The sequence below is a fragment of the Arvicanthis niloticus genome, chromosome 2 (genome assembly GCF_011762505.2).
Source record: "Arvicanthis niloticus isolate mArvNil1 chromosome 2, mArvNil1.pat.X, whole genome shotgun sequence".
Lineage (NCBI taxonomy): Eukaryota > Metazoa > Chordata > Mammalia > Rodentia > Muridae > Arvicanthis > Arvicanthis niloticus.
Genome location: NC_047659.1, coordinates 129,432,678 through 129,446,636, shown reverse-complemented (window position 1 = coordinate 129,446,636; position 13,959 = coordinate 129,432,678). Strand labels below are relative to the sequence as shown.

The window sequence follows — 13,959 nt, the reverse complement described above, 5'->3', positions numbered from 1 at the left end:
TCTTGGGGTGGTTCACCAATCTTTGAGCCCCGGTGTCTTTATTTATGACACAAGAATTAAAAAAAAATCCATGCCGTGTTGTTCCATAGAAATTCCATAGAGATTGTGGCATGCTGCTGTCTTCAGGGACACAGAGAATTGCATGGGGGATGTGAGTTAAATTTGTATGTCGGGCTTTACTGAAGCCAAACCCTAGCCACTTACGTTGTTTCTGGTTCATTTCAGACTTCCTCAACTCCAGTTGTCTTTTTTTTTTCCCCAAGTGACAGCCAGTAATGACACATCTTCCCAACTGGGGAGAGCTCTGCACACACCTTTTTCAGACACTGGGGTGCTTACAGATGGGTGTCTTACAGGTTCCTCTTCACACACCTCGGTTGACCCACGCTTCATTGTTCAGTTCCAAGGCATTATTAGTTCTCAGCCTCGAGTTTCCATTAGGCTCCAAACAGCCAATGTGATCCCACACTTTTCTGCCAATTTCCCAAACCTTGCCAGCTAATTTTAGGGTTGAGGGGCGGCTCTGATGAGCCTCCTGCCCACGTGGGGTTAAAGTTACCAGTGGCCTCTGCTTCTGGTCAGAGCCTCTGGGAACAGTGGCAATCACTTCCCGAAGCTTGGTGTGGGCAGGAGCTGGGCCAGGCCAGCGGGCAGCAGCTGGGCAGAACATTTCCAAGACGATGGGATTCTGGCCACAGCCCACGTTTTCAGAGAAGAGGCATCGCCTCTAATTCAGTGTGGCCTGATGTTATCCTGTTTTTCATATCATTTTGGCTCCAGAAAGACCTGATATTTACTACTGCAAGAAAAACCCCAACCATAGACTCTGCCTTACCAGAGGCCCCTTTAAAGGCTAAATGCTGATGGATGGTTTCGGCAATAAGGAAAGAGCCCAGACACAGTTCTTTACTCTCTGCTAAAGACATCACAAACCACATATTGATTTTTGGAAAGAAAAGAACTAGGAAGAAGCATGGGCCAATTAAGAATAAAACTAATAGTTTATTACCCTCTGATCTCTCAAGAAAGTAGCCATAGGAGCACATTTTGCCTTTCCTACCCCTGTAGAGACATATTAACTAGGCAACTATGTACATAACCTCATATTAAATCCAAGCCAGAGCCGTTTGCTCAGGTTTCTTTACTGGAGCAATCAAAATATTGCTCTCTGCTTCTGCAAAATTTTCTTCCCTTTTCTGAATGGTTGTTAGGGGGAAAAAGTTCATTTCTCCTCTCTTGCTTTACCAGGGGCCCCAAGAAAGGCCACGTTTGTTCTTGCTTGTTGGCAAGTAGGAATCTTGACAGTCAAATCTGTCATCTGCATGCTCCGCCCATTTCCATGGAGAAGACTGACTGTGTGTGCTACGTGTCATAGACGAAGAACAATCTTACAGGAAAAAATACTGAGCAGTAACGAAGGGGTGGCAGAATTGTCAAGATTGACACTCTAAAACATCCTGGTTTGTATGATATGTTGGAATCTGGAGAAGTTTATGAGTCTTCTCCTAAAATAACTCCTCGTCCTAGGCACACTGATGGCAGAGACTTTGTGATTCAAAGCTGTCTTGACTTGAGTGTATATCAGCACTGGAGACACCTGCATGTGGTGGAGTCTTAGATGTGTGAAGTACATTTTGTTAGAGCTTGAGGATTTTTGTTCAACTGTGAGTATAATGCTGGGGTGGGGGGAAACCTACATCATTCTCTCGAGATGAGAAAGGAGTTGGGTTCATCATATTTTCAATACGCTGAACTTCTGCATGTTTAGCCCTACCAGACCCTTAGATCTCACACAGCATTTTCAAATCCAATGATACGAAGGACAAGATCAGTGTCATACAAGGAGTAACTTCACATTTAGAACGTATCCCTCTGTCTACCCACCCTAACTTCAGCAACCCTTGCACATGTCCAGATGTCTGTAGTTTGAAAATCTCTGAGTGGTTTTAATGCACACCAAAAGCTGAGAATCTAGGTTCCAAAAGGGAAGGGATGATGTCTCTTTCATCTGTGTCACGTTTCCAGTGTCTTGGGTAGGGTCTGGCCATGAAACAATGTTCAGTAAATGTTGGCAGACTTTTAACTATACACATACCAAATATTTGTCAGATTTCCTTCAACTGCCAGTGAATATTGGTATGTGGTTTCTACAAATAACCATGGGGCACTATATCTCAGGATATTAATTATCACTGGAACATTGATGGACTGAGGCTAGGACATGTTTTACTTGATCTTTCCAAGTATATTCTCTGCAGGGACTTCATTCTGTCCACTGCCACCTGGGGCCTCTGAGATGCTCCTGACTTGGGGCAGATTCTTGACAACACAGAAAGAAAACACAATGCTCCCTCCCTGAGGAAGATCTAGGTAATTATGCCAAGGCTCCCTGTAACCCTTTGTGTGCCACATCTGGCTGTCTATCACTTAGTACTGAAACTCGGGGGCACCGCTCTCAGATTCTGACCAGTGGCTGGAAGACCTGTCTCTCTGCCCCATCTCCTCTGGTCCTCCTGCCTCTGCAATGTCTTGTCCATGCTATGTCTAGCCCTTACTAACTCGAGTCCTTCTGTCTTTGTGACTGTGAACTCAGCACACTCAGGGATGGCTGTTACCCTTACTACGTTGTAGGCACGGCTGCCACAGTTCCCCTGACCCATGAGATTGCCTAGCTGATGCGGCAGGAGTGTATGTCACTTGACTCCAATTTAACTGTCCTGGCCCCTTCCTTGTATTGCCATGAGATTTCCTAACAGAAACGTAACCCAGCAATTCAGGCAATTATTCACGTATTCCCCCACATCATTAGTTTTATGGAACACTGCCAGGGGGCATATTTTTTCTTCCCTGGGACTCCAGAGAATAAAGGAAATAGAACTCCTACCATGAAGTCATATTAAGGAGTTTATTTCTCAGAAAATACCCCAACAGCACGTTTATAAAGCCACTTGGACCACATTTAGGAAAGGAATTATTTCTACTGCACCTGCTGGCATGGGCAATCACTGTGGAGACCTCCTGTCTTCTGGAACATGAATTTAAAAATATTTCTGATATCATCTCCTGACCACAAAGGAGTGTCTGTTGCTGCTACAGCAAAGACATGCTCTATGCTGGAGCTTGGCTTTAGGCAGGGTGACTCTAATTCGATCATTCACGTTACAACGCAGCTGGGCAAAACATTAGTTGTATTGGATGGCAGATGGAACTCAAGAGGACCGCCACTCCCTTGTAATGAAATTTCCCTGCCCACACCAGAGTAAACCCAGAAAGAATGCAGTTAAACTGGGTAAAATATAAACATCTTGAAAGTAGTAGTTTCCTCTACTAAGCTGAAAAAAAAAGGAGGACAATGAGGTACATCAGGTAGTTTTTTGATGATATAAGGCTGTGTAACAACCATCCCCAGATTCAGCATGTTAAAGCCAAACTATCCTACCTTATCTATCTGGAAAACAGGTAATCTAGGCTGTGTTTGAATCTAAACTGAAGGTTAGGTATAACTCTGCGGCATGTGTCATCCCCTTCTCCACAGACCAGTGGGTAACACAGGGGGTGTTCTCCTCATGGCAACAGCGTGAGCCAAAACACAGGAGTGGAAAACAGGGGTTGCTTCCTGACATCAAGGAATGGATCCGGCCTGCCTTCTTTCTACCCACATCCTTTTGGTAAGGGCAAATCTTTTGGATAAGCCTAATTTGTGCTTGATCTATAAAGGGATGGAAGCCCAAGGCACACATACTAAGGGCAGATTCACAGATGAAGAGGCGAGACTTGAGAACAATAATGTGAATGGTGGCGGGGAACCTTAGGCCAAAGGGGCTTGCTCTTCTTCGCTCCGGCCCTCTAGGATGGGGTGGCGCTAGGCGAACTGACTCAACCATTGCAGCCAAGGTGGTAAAGCAAAGGACCCCAGAGCATCTCTGTCTGAGGGGGCAGGTTGCTGTTCTCAGGGTCTGAAGAGAAGTGTGCTTACCCTGATGGAGACTGAATGTCCAAAGGAGAAAGAATGGAAGGGGAAGATACAGATGGATTCTGGGTAGCAACGCCACGCTAGTGAACAGGTGCGCAGATGGGGAACTCTCTTTGACAGTCAGATCCATTATGTATCGCTCTACAGGATGGGGAAGTGAGGGAATGGACAGAGGAACTGCAGGTTCACAGACGCACGCTTCCATCTGAAGACAGAAAACAGAAGCCCTTTTCTTGTGGGGTCAAGGACTAAAGTGTTCCCAGCTTGGAGGATTCTTTTTGTGTCATGCATGGGACCACAGAGCGCCCCCAGGTGGATATTTTGAGTGTTGCTGTTAAGAGCTAACCTGATGGTTCCTTTTGTCCTTTCTTTTAGATGGTGATTCTGTGGACTTGGTGGTCACCTTCATTCAGAGTCTCTTCCTGTAATGTCCCCTCCCCCACCCCTCCACCCCCACACACACTTTGCCCACAGTGTCAGGCCTTTGTCCTTTGCCTACCTGCTGTCAGAACCCTGCATGGCTTCCTCTCAGGTAGGTGCCTGAATGTTGAGAGCTTGTTAATCAGATACACTAATCATGTTGATTATGTCTGGTTCAATAATGGATCACCCCTCCCTGGGAATCTCCTGTTTAACATTTAAACCAATTATAAGGCTCTCGGGAAATGGCTTAGATTGGGATTGAGGATCTGAGAGAGGCAGGCTAAAGAGAAGCATTTGAGGCAAGGAGTTTAAGAACCCAGCTTATCTAACCCTAGAGATGACAATGGGCTCTTTCTCTGTTCAAGGGTAGCTTTGATCCATGGTGTCAATGGATCACACAGATGAATGGCTTAAAGTTTTCAGAGGAGCCTGAGGAATGGCCAACGGTCACCAGGACCTGTAGATTCTTTAACACCCACTATAGCATGAATCTGGAGTGCCCTCCACCCTCTCAAAGCCTGTGTGACTTAGTCTCCAGCGTGGCACTATTGGGAGAGAGTATAATGTTTAAGGAATAGACCCTAGTGGGACTTCTTCAGGTCATTGGCAGTGAGGCCTTGAAAGAGATTGTGAAACCCCACCCCTCCCTCTTTAGTGTTTCTTGACCATGGTGTGAAAGGTTCTATGACACCACACTCCCCCTCCCCCCACTATGATGTACTATTATATCACAAACCTGAAACAAGGGAGGCAGTTTGTCACGAAATGAAATATCCAGACAGTAGTCAAAATACACCTTTCATTTTATAAGTTGATTTTCACACCTATTTCTTTAAGTTACAGGAGGCTGACTTACACAGCATTCCTGTTTCCTGCTTCTCCCGCCTGGCCTTCATTCTTGTAACTTAAACCTCATCTTTTCTTTCATCTTGAGTTCTTTCAGTAACTTTCTAGCTAGCCTGCCTCTCTGTAGACTCTAACCTTCTCATATAGCATAGCAAGGGGTGTGGGTTTTTAATAAATAAATAAATAAAAATAAAAAGTATAAAGATATTATAGTGAACACTCATATTTGTCTGTCCTTTGATAACAAAATAGAAAAAATCTGCATAATTGTACAGGTATTGTATTTTCACAAAATGAACACATTTACATGACTAACATTATAAATAGGAACAGAACCTTACCAACCTCTCTTTGCCTGCCTCCTGTTTCCCTTTATCCCCAAAGGTAACTATATTCAGAATCCAACAACATAGTATTGTCATGTGTTTGAAATCCATGGAAATGCACCAGTTCAATGTGTGCTCTGTTTACTTTTAATCTTCTTGTAAGAAAGACATTTTAAAAGAGAAATGTAGTATGCCTATATTCTAATTTTTTAAATCCTTTCCCCCTGCTACAGTGAGCTACACATCCTCAGTGGGAAAGCACAGTGGGTTCATGTCATGACAGGCTGGTATATGTGAACAGCTTTGCTTTGAACACGCTTCTTTTTGTCTAAGCCAATGTTTTTACAATACAAGGAAGTTCTGCTTGCTCTTTTCGTAGAATGAACATTCCAAGCCACACAGATAGCTTACGTGACTCACTATCCTCCTCTATGCTCAAACTACTGTTTCCTGGAAGCAGAGACCATGTTTGGATGCTCCTCTGCATCCAGTGATCCTGACACAGTGACCGAGTTTTATAAAGATGTATAAGAAGTGAATGCACCGGTGGACAAAGTCCTTTTGTCATGGAGAACTGCAGTGCCTCTGCTGCTCGCTTCCTCTTGGGAGGTGATGGTCTTTACTTTGTTCTTTCCCACTACTTTATCAATCCATCTTTGTGCACTCCAGAGCCTGCAAGACCACCATTAAGCCCAGTGTAGGAATCTGACAGCAAAAACTGTCCCTTTAGAAGTCACTGCCTCAATATTATTTGTGGCTTGCTTAGCTCTTGATGTGTTCTTTTGGAGTGGGGGAGGGGCAGTAGCTTTATCCTAGAGTGTTCTTTTTGTTTACAAAGACTTATCTAGTGATCTCAAGTTGGAGGTCACAACATGAAATTGCATCTCAACAAATAGGTAAACCAGTTATCCTCTGAGTTTGTCAGCCCCGGGGGTTCATATTGAATCCCATTGGTCCTTCTAGGCTCTGGATGTGAGATCAGGACCAGAAAAAGGAGGTTGGTTATTATCATAGGCCAAACAAAAACAGTCTTAACCAATTTACTTCTCTAGACTTATTAATGACAACTCGAAGATTCTGGAGCCATTTTATCCCCAGGATTTAAGTTCCCATGCGGTGTGTGTGTGTGTGTGTGTGTGTGTGTGTGTGTGTGTGTGTGTGTGTGTATGCATGTAGAAGACAGAAGGCAACCCTTGTAGTCCTTTCTTGGGAGAGATTCATCTTGTGTTTTGAGTCAGGAACTCTTATTGGCTTGGAACTTGCTGAGTAGACAAGCAGAGTTGGCCAGCAAGTCCAGCTTCCTCTGCCTCCCCAGTGCTGAGATTTCAATGAGACATGATGCGTTCATGGGTGCTGGGGACTGATCTCAGATCTTCATAGTTGCAAGGCAAGTACTTTGCTGGCTGAGCCATCTTCTTATTGCCAGGCTTCACAAGGGTTGTTGCTGTTCTTATGTCATGTAATGAAAAAAAAAAATACTTGCTTTAGATTTTGGTAGGGATCTAGACTATGTCATTGACTAATTTCATGACTTAGAGCTTATGATCACGCTGATCCCAGGATCCTTAACTGCACTGTGGGAAGAAATGTTTATTTCATAGGTTTGTTGGGAGAATTAAACAATCAGTGTAGTAAAAGATAGGCAAGGAGTACTCGTGGCCTTTTCTGCTTGTGTATACAGGTGGACAGAGGGCCAGAAAGAAATACAGTAGATGTGCAATGCACACATACACATAGAACCTATATTTTTTAGTATGTAGTGTTCTTTTAAAACATGTTTATTTATTACTTACATATTTTGAGACAGGATCTCGCTATAATTAGAAAAGGACATACTTATTGTTTTTCTACCTTCTGTAGTTTCTCAACTCTGCTTTGTTTCACCTTAAACTAAATTTCACTTTTGCATCCTTCTCATTTTTCAACTTTTTCCTCTCCCTTTGAAGCCATGCCTTCTTTCAGTTTATTGAGAAACATTTATATGCATATATAAGTTTAATAATTTATGAACTTAATGAAGGGGATATACCCTGAGGCATGCATCATCAAATGACTTTATCATTGTACATACATCATTGGGTGCACTTAAGTAGGTGATGTAATCTTACAGGGTCACCATCTTTTATGTGGCCATTCACTAACTGAATTGTCAGTATCAGACAAATGACATTGTATGCACATGTGTACTTTCTTCTGGATCTTAAAACAACACATTCAGAGGCTTCTCTTTTTCTTTGTACTTTAAGCAAGGTATAGTCAGGCTAAACATGGCCCTTCCATTAATTTTGTAAATAAAGTTTTACTCAAACAAGGTCACATTCATTTATACACAGTCTATGGCAGCTTGCTTTCACGCCACACAGACTATGATTTGCGAAACCTAAACTATTACTACCTGGATTTTTATGGACAACAATTGTCTCCTTTCTTTTGCTCTCTTATGCTTTATTGTTAAATGAAGGAAAATACCACACCACATCCCAGGACAGGTGGGCTGGAAGCTCCACCCCTAGCTGAGAAACTATTTGGTGAACCCATTGTTTGGCATCACAAGGCTACAGGGTATTGCTCAGTTCACTTCCCCCACTGGAACTGATATGTTTGGATACTCATGGAAAACACCTACTATGTTTACGCTGCTGAGTGATCAAGTACAGGATTATTAAGAAATATTTTGAGGGACTCTAAAAAGGGATGGTAGAACACCCCAGATGTCCCATAAAGAACCTTTACCTACCTTCAGCCTCAAGGATCAGGTGGAGAAACATGTTATTAGACTTCAGATGGAATCACTTCATGTAGCCTTACAAGAGCTCTGGCATTTAGTTGAGCACTGAATCATAGTGACTGGGAGGGAGGAAGCCAGGGTAACACAGGCTCCACCTCTGCTGCCCTAAAATATCTTACTTTTGTCTCCTGGCTGCTAAGTTCTACCAGAACTGGAGGACAAGGATCCCTCACTGTACCTATGCAAGCCTGTCTCCTTTACCACAAGCTGTAAGCGGGACAGGACAAGGGAATACGAGGCAGCCAGTACTTGGAGTTCATGTTGGCAGGTTCTTGTTTAGACTGTCCCACAGAACTAAGGTAATGAAAATGATTCTTGTCTACTGTCTGCTATGCCACAGGTCACTGCTGAGTTCTGGAAATGTGAGTATGGACCTAGGAACTCAATCTTTAATAAATTTTATTCCATTTTTAAATTTTATGTTAAATATCCATATATAGGCAGTGTCCGCCATATTGGAAGCATGTGTGGATTCCCATTTTTCCTTCATATATTGACTACAGTATATTTTTCTAGATGGTAATTATTGCTGTGTGAGTCTTTTGTTTTGTTTCTCATTTCGTTGAGTCTGACACACATGATCAATTCTGGATATCTGAGATAGCTCCTCTTGCTCCTTTCTGAAGAAATAATCTCTGAAGCTGCATTGCCTCTAAGAACACAGCTTCCAGTCTTCCTTATATGACTCGCTAGTTATCATTTCATATCCCTCTTGGATCTCTTCCACTTCCTCACACCATGAATTTGTAGTGAGATGGCAGCTTTTAAGCTGAAGTAGAACATTCCTGGTGAATTCAGGAAGGATAACTTCAGAAAGTTAATGGAATGTCCTAGAAGATACCTGCTATTTAACAAGCAAAAATCTCGAGTCTTTGTCTGGAAGGGGTTCAGTCATACCTGCTAGCCTTGCCACTTAGCTTCAAAATGAAGATGTATCACTAGGAGTGATTTTTAGGTCTGAGTCAGGAAGATGCCTTAGTTGGTGAAAAACTTGCCATGTATGCTTGAGGACCTGGCTATTTATAATTCCAGCACTGTGGAGGTAGAGGCAGGAGGCTCTTTGGAGCTCACTGACCAGCCAGGCCGGCTGCATCTGTGTGCTCCAGGTTCAGTGAGACACCTTGCTTCAAAACATGAGGTGAAGAAAGATGGAGGAAGACACTTGGTATGGGCTTCAGACCTCCACATGCATCCTCACACACAGAGAGAATGTACCTGCATACATACACATAAAAAGAGTAGATCGTGGTTCCCAAAGCATCCCTGGCTTGCAAATATGTTTTGTGAAGCTGGGCCAGGTCTTTTTTAGAATGGCTATGTGGACTCTGCTAACCTCAGAATCCCTCTCTTGTCTTTTCTTTTTGACAGACACTGTTGTGTGTCAGCTCAGGCCATGATTTTAAATGTGCATAATCTCAGGGCTGAAACAGAATTAATACCTATTGCTTGATTTTCACACAGAGACATTAATTACTATTTGTTTTACATTTGCATTCACAGGTATCTGTGGAGGAAAATTAGCATACTTTGTTGTTAGGCTATTATTAAAATGACAGTTGGGAAAATATTTGAAAAATATTGTCTTTCTTCCCGTCTCCCTTTTTGGCACTGGCATTATTATTTTCCTCTCCCTTCTCTGTAAGTTATATTTGTTGCACAGTTTTGAAATTCTGAATAAGAAAGGGAGAGCCTTTTAGGACATGGAGACCAAGGACAAAATCAAAACTGTTAGAGCCAGGGTTTCCTAATGGCTTTTGCATTTGTGTATAAACAGGCCAAACTGGTCCAGCCTTTCAAAACTGGTGAATCAGAGGTTCCTGCAGCCTAGGGAAAAAAAATCTTCTGTGGCTTTAACCCTTACATGTGCGGGGTGTATGTGCACACACTGGATTTAGCTGGGTTCTCTCTTCAATTGAGATCTGCTGCTGTTTGGGCCAAGAGGGTGAAGAAAAAAGAGAATGCTTGTCTTTTCTGGCCTCCAGAGGGGAGCCAGACACCCAAGATTCACGATCATCAGCTCCACGGACTAACGGAAGCAGCTGAAACAGGTCAACTTATCCTGTGTCCAGAAGATGGAATTCATGCTATTGTGTATGGCTCAGCTGCAGAATCACTCAGACTTGCTAGGTAGTTACAGTTCTGCTCTGGGCTTGGCTATTCCATTCACTGTTTTACAGATCAGCTAAGAGGTAGCCATAGTCTCATGCTGCTGGCTATGGGTCAGCAGAATCCTGGAGTCTACACAGGCAAGGGCCCTGCCAAGTGGCTTCTTTGCCTCTGTGTGTCCTTGAACTTGAACATTCATTGACATCAGTAAACACTGGTGTTTATCACAATCTGTTCTCTGAGAACAGGATGCCCTTGGCTCTTTCGGGGGCTCATATTCTGGGAAAGTTGGTAGAATATTTAGAAGCCTTGATTGACTGATTCATTTATTCATTCAACAAACATTTGTTGGACCTTCTATGTGTGAGATTCCAAGTAAAGCATTTGAAACAAAACACAATAAACTCTCAGTCCTTAAAACGACCACATTTCTCACACACCGCTCGTGAATCTCCTGTTGGGCTTTTTTTTTTTTTCCTGGGGCTAATCAAATCATGTGTTTATTGAGTGCCTGTTATGTGCTAAATATTGTTCGGGGTACTTGGGACACAGAAGAGAATAAAACAAGGAGCCCTGCCCTCATGGAGCTTACAGTCTATCACCCGAGGACTGCTGTGACCTTGGGCAAGTCACTGCACCCCTCTGTCCAGTAGACAGAGCTGGGTGTGGTGCAGATGCTGACCAGGACAGTGCCCCGACCCACCACATAAGACAGCAGAGAGGGTTGCAGGTTGATCTTTAATAATCAAGTACACGGGGAAGAAGGGGGAGGAAGTAGGCTATCCGAGCTGCTGCTGCTTGGTGGCCGCCTTGTTGGCCAGGTCCTTGGCCTTCTCTGTAGCTGCCAGTGCTGTCTCCTTTGCTTTCTCTTTGGCCTCTTTGGCTGTCTCAACAAGTGTTTTGGAAGGGGCCTCACCTTGTAGCTTGGCCAGGATGTATTCAAAGCCCTTCATTGTCTTGGTCACATTGCTTTTGAACTGGGCAAGACCAAATTCCTGGACAGCTCTGGAGACGCCAAATAAGCTAGAGGAGACCCAGGCTTTCTGACAGATTTCGGTCCAGCTGTTATTGTCAGAGTTCACGCAGTCATCACATCGTTCCTCCACTACCTTCAGCCGAGCATGGTTGATGTTCCGAGTGAAGGTGGTCATGGTCTAATTCTGTGGGTCCACAATCGGTTCCTCCAGGATGTACACCGAGTGAGCAATGTTAGCAGGAAACAGTTGCTCTGCCTAACGTGGCATCCTGTTGGTCTTGGTCAGGAGTCTTTGGGACAGAAGCTTCTGGTCAGGAATCACTTCCCCTGGTGCATTATATCTTCGCTTAAGACATGCTTCCTATAGGGATTCGGGTACCGTTGCCAGAAGGCAGCGAACACTTGGTCCCAGGAACTTCGGAGCCTGCTCTGGCCCAGGAAATACTTCACCATCATCCCTACCTGGGTGGACTCAGCACCGGTGCAGCATCAGGGTGAAGTACCCGGGGTTAGGGGGGCACGTGGCACACATGGCAGCTCAATCACCGCAGCGCTGTATCCAAGTCCCTACAGCTGCCATGAGGGGCTATAGGTCTATGCGACACCCTGTTGGGCTTGCAGAGTCGAGGATGTCTGCCTTCCTACCTCTCACAAGGTTAGGATAGGGCACCTGGATTTTGAATCTGAATCCACTATAGGATGGTGGAGAAAACTCTGTAAAATGTGCAGCAGGGAACACACCACAGAGACACAGACATAGATACACACAAGGAGAGACACAGACATAGACACACACATGGAGAGACACAGACATAGATACACAGAGAGAGAGACACACACAGGCACAAAAAGACACAACACACATACAAATACACACACACACACACACACACACACCTACTCAGGTAGAAACAGGTACCCTAGTTCTTCCTGGCTGCTGAGTCTCTCCTGTATTCAGGAAAGATTTTCCTCTCAAGAGAGGCATATGCCTTTGCTTCCAGACTCCAGGAAGCCAAGGCAGGAAAACTGTGAGTTCAAGGCCAGTCTGGGTTGTATAGCAAAGTGAACAAAACAAAATAAAACAAAACCTTGAAGATTTTTCTCATCTCCAACAGTGAGCTTGATCATAATTGGGTCTTTACAAACCTGAAGTTTGTATGCGAAAATGCACATATTTAATATGGAAGCAGACATACACACAATTTGGAGTTAAAGTGTAAGTTTTACCTTCTTATCAGACAAGCCTCTGGGCAAAGAAACCAGCTTCAGATGGCTGTGCAAGTTTGCACTCATCTGGTGCATCTCTATGTAACAGCACAGTATCTTTGAATAAAATGAATGGTGGGACTCAGTGGACAAGGGTGCCTGCTGCCAAGCCTGAGGACTTGAGTTCAAACCCCAGAATCTATGTGGTGGAGGGAAAGAATTAACTTCGGCATACTGTCTTCTCACCTTCGTGTGTATCATGTGGCCCATATGTGCACGGGTGCACACCACATGCACGCAATAAATAAATGTAAAAATTAAAATTAAACAAAGATAACTTTAACAGTGATGATTGAATCTTTGCTTCGGAACAAATCTGTGCAAAGCGTTTAATATTTGCGGAAAGTTCTAAAAGTTACTCTTCTCTCTGTTTTCTAGTTGATGTGGCTGAGGCTTAGATACTTAAGTGATGACATTTCTAATTTTCAAAATGCCCATTTATTTGGACTGGGTACTTCACTGTTTCCTTATAGTGGATGGATTTCTGAAAGGGTCTCTCCGTGTGATTCTGGACCCCTTCCTGGATGAACACTTTCCCCTGCATTCTCTTGTATCTCAGCCATCCTCATTGTCATAATAACTACTATTTTCAGTGTTTTACAGATGCCCAGTGCTTCATTGCTTTTCCGGGATAGCCTTCCTGCTGATGTCCAGGCAAGTGATTCTGAGCTCCAGGGACCAGTCCCTTCTCAGCCTCCGATGTCCCCTGATGTGTCTTTGGGCAGCAATATGTAAAGGGCAATACGATCAGGTTGTGGTGATGATGTGACAGGGTGTCAGCACCTATGGCCATACCTGGGTTATGACAAGCACCTGGGCAAACGTTCCCAGTGACCCCTAGCTGGTGACTGACAAACAACATCAGTCATCAGAACAGCAGGGTGCAAACCAGAAGGAAATGTTAAAGGCAGCTGTAAGAAAGGCCCCCAGGGTGTCCTGCCACTGTGGGCCCCAGGGACCCTGTCAGAGGGGAAACTTTCATAGGCAGAGGCAGTGAAAATCAGGGCTGTACTTACAGGGTAAGAGCCAAGGAACTACTATCTACTGTGCTGTCCTCCTGGGGCCAAAACCTCACAGGATAGTCTGAGATTTGTAGGCATTATAATGTCTCTAACTTTTGAAGGTCCAGTCGCACACATCAAAAGTGTTTTACAATACGTTCACATCTCTAATTACATATGCGTCATATAGAGTTACACTCAATAGCCACCATATGTACTTTGTGCAGGCCTTTAATGACTACACTTATTTCTAC

General features: G+C 43.9%; 1 pseudogene; it reads right to left on the bottom strand.

The window, feature by feature from the left end:
• Positions 1-11,241: 11,241 nt before the first annotated feature.
• On the bottom strand, positions 11,242-11,891 carry LOC117704303 (PRELI domain-containing protein 1, mitochondrial pseudogene; annotated as a pseudogene).
• Between the last annotated feature and the right edge of the window lie 2,068 nt (positions 11,892-13,959).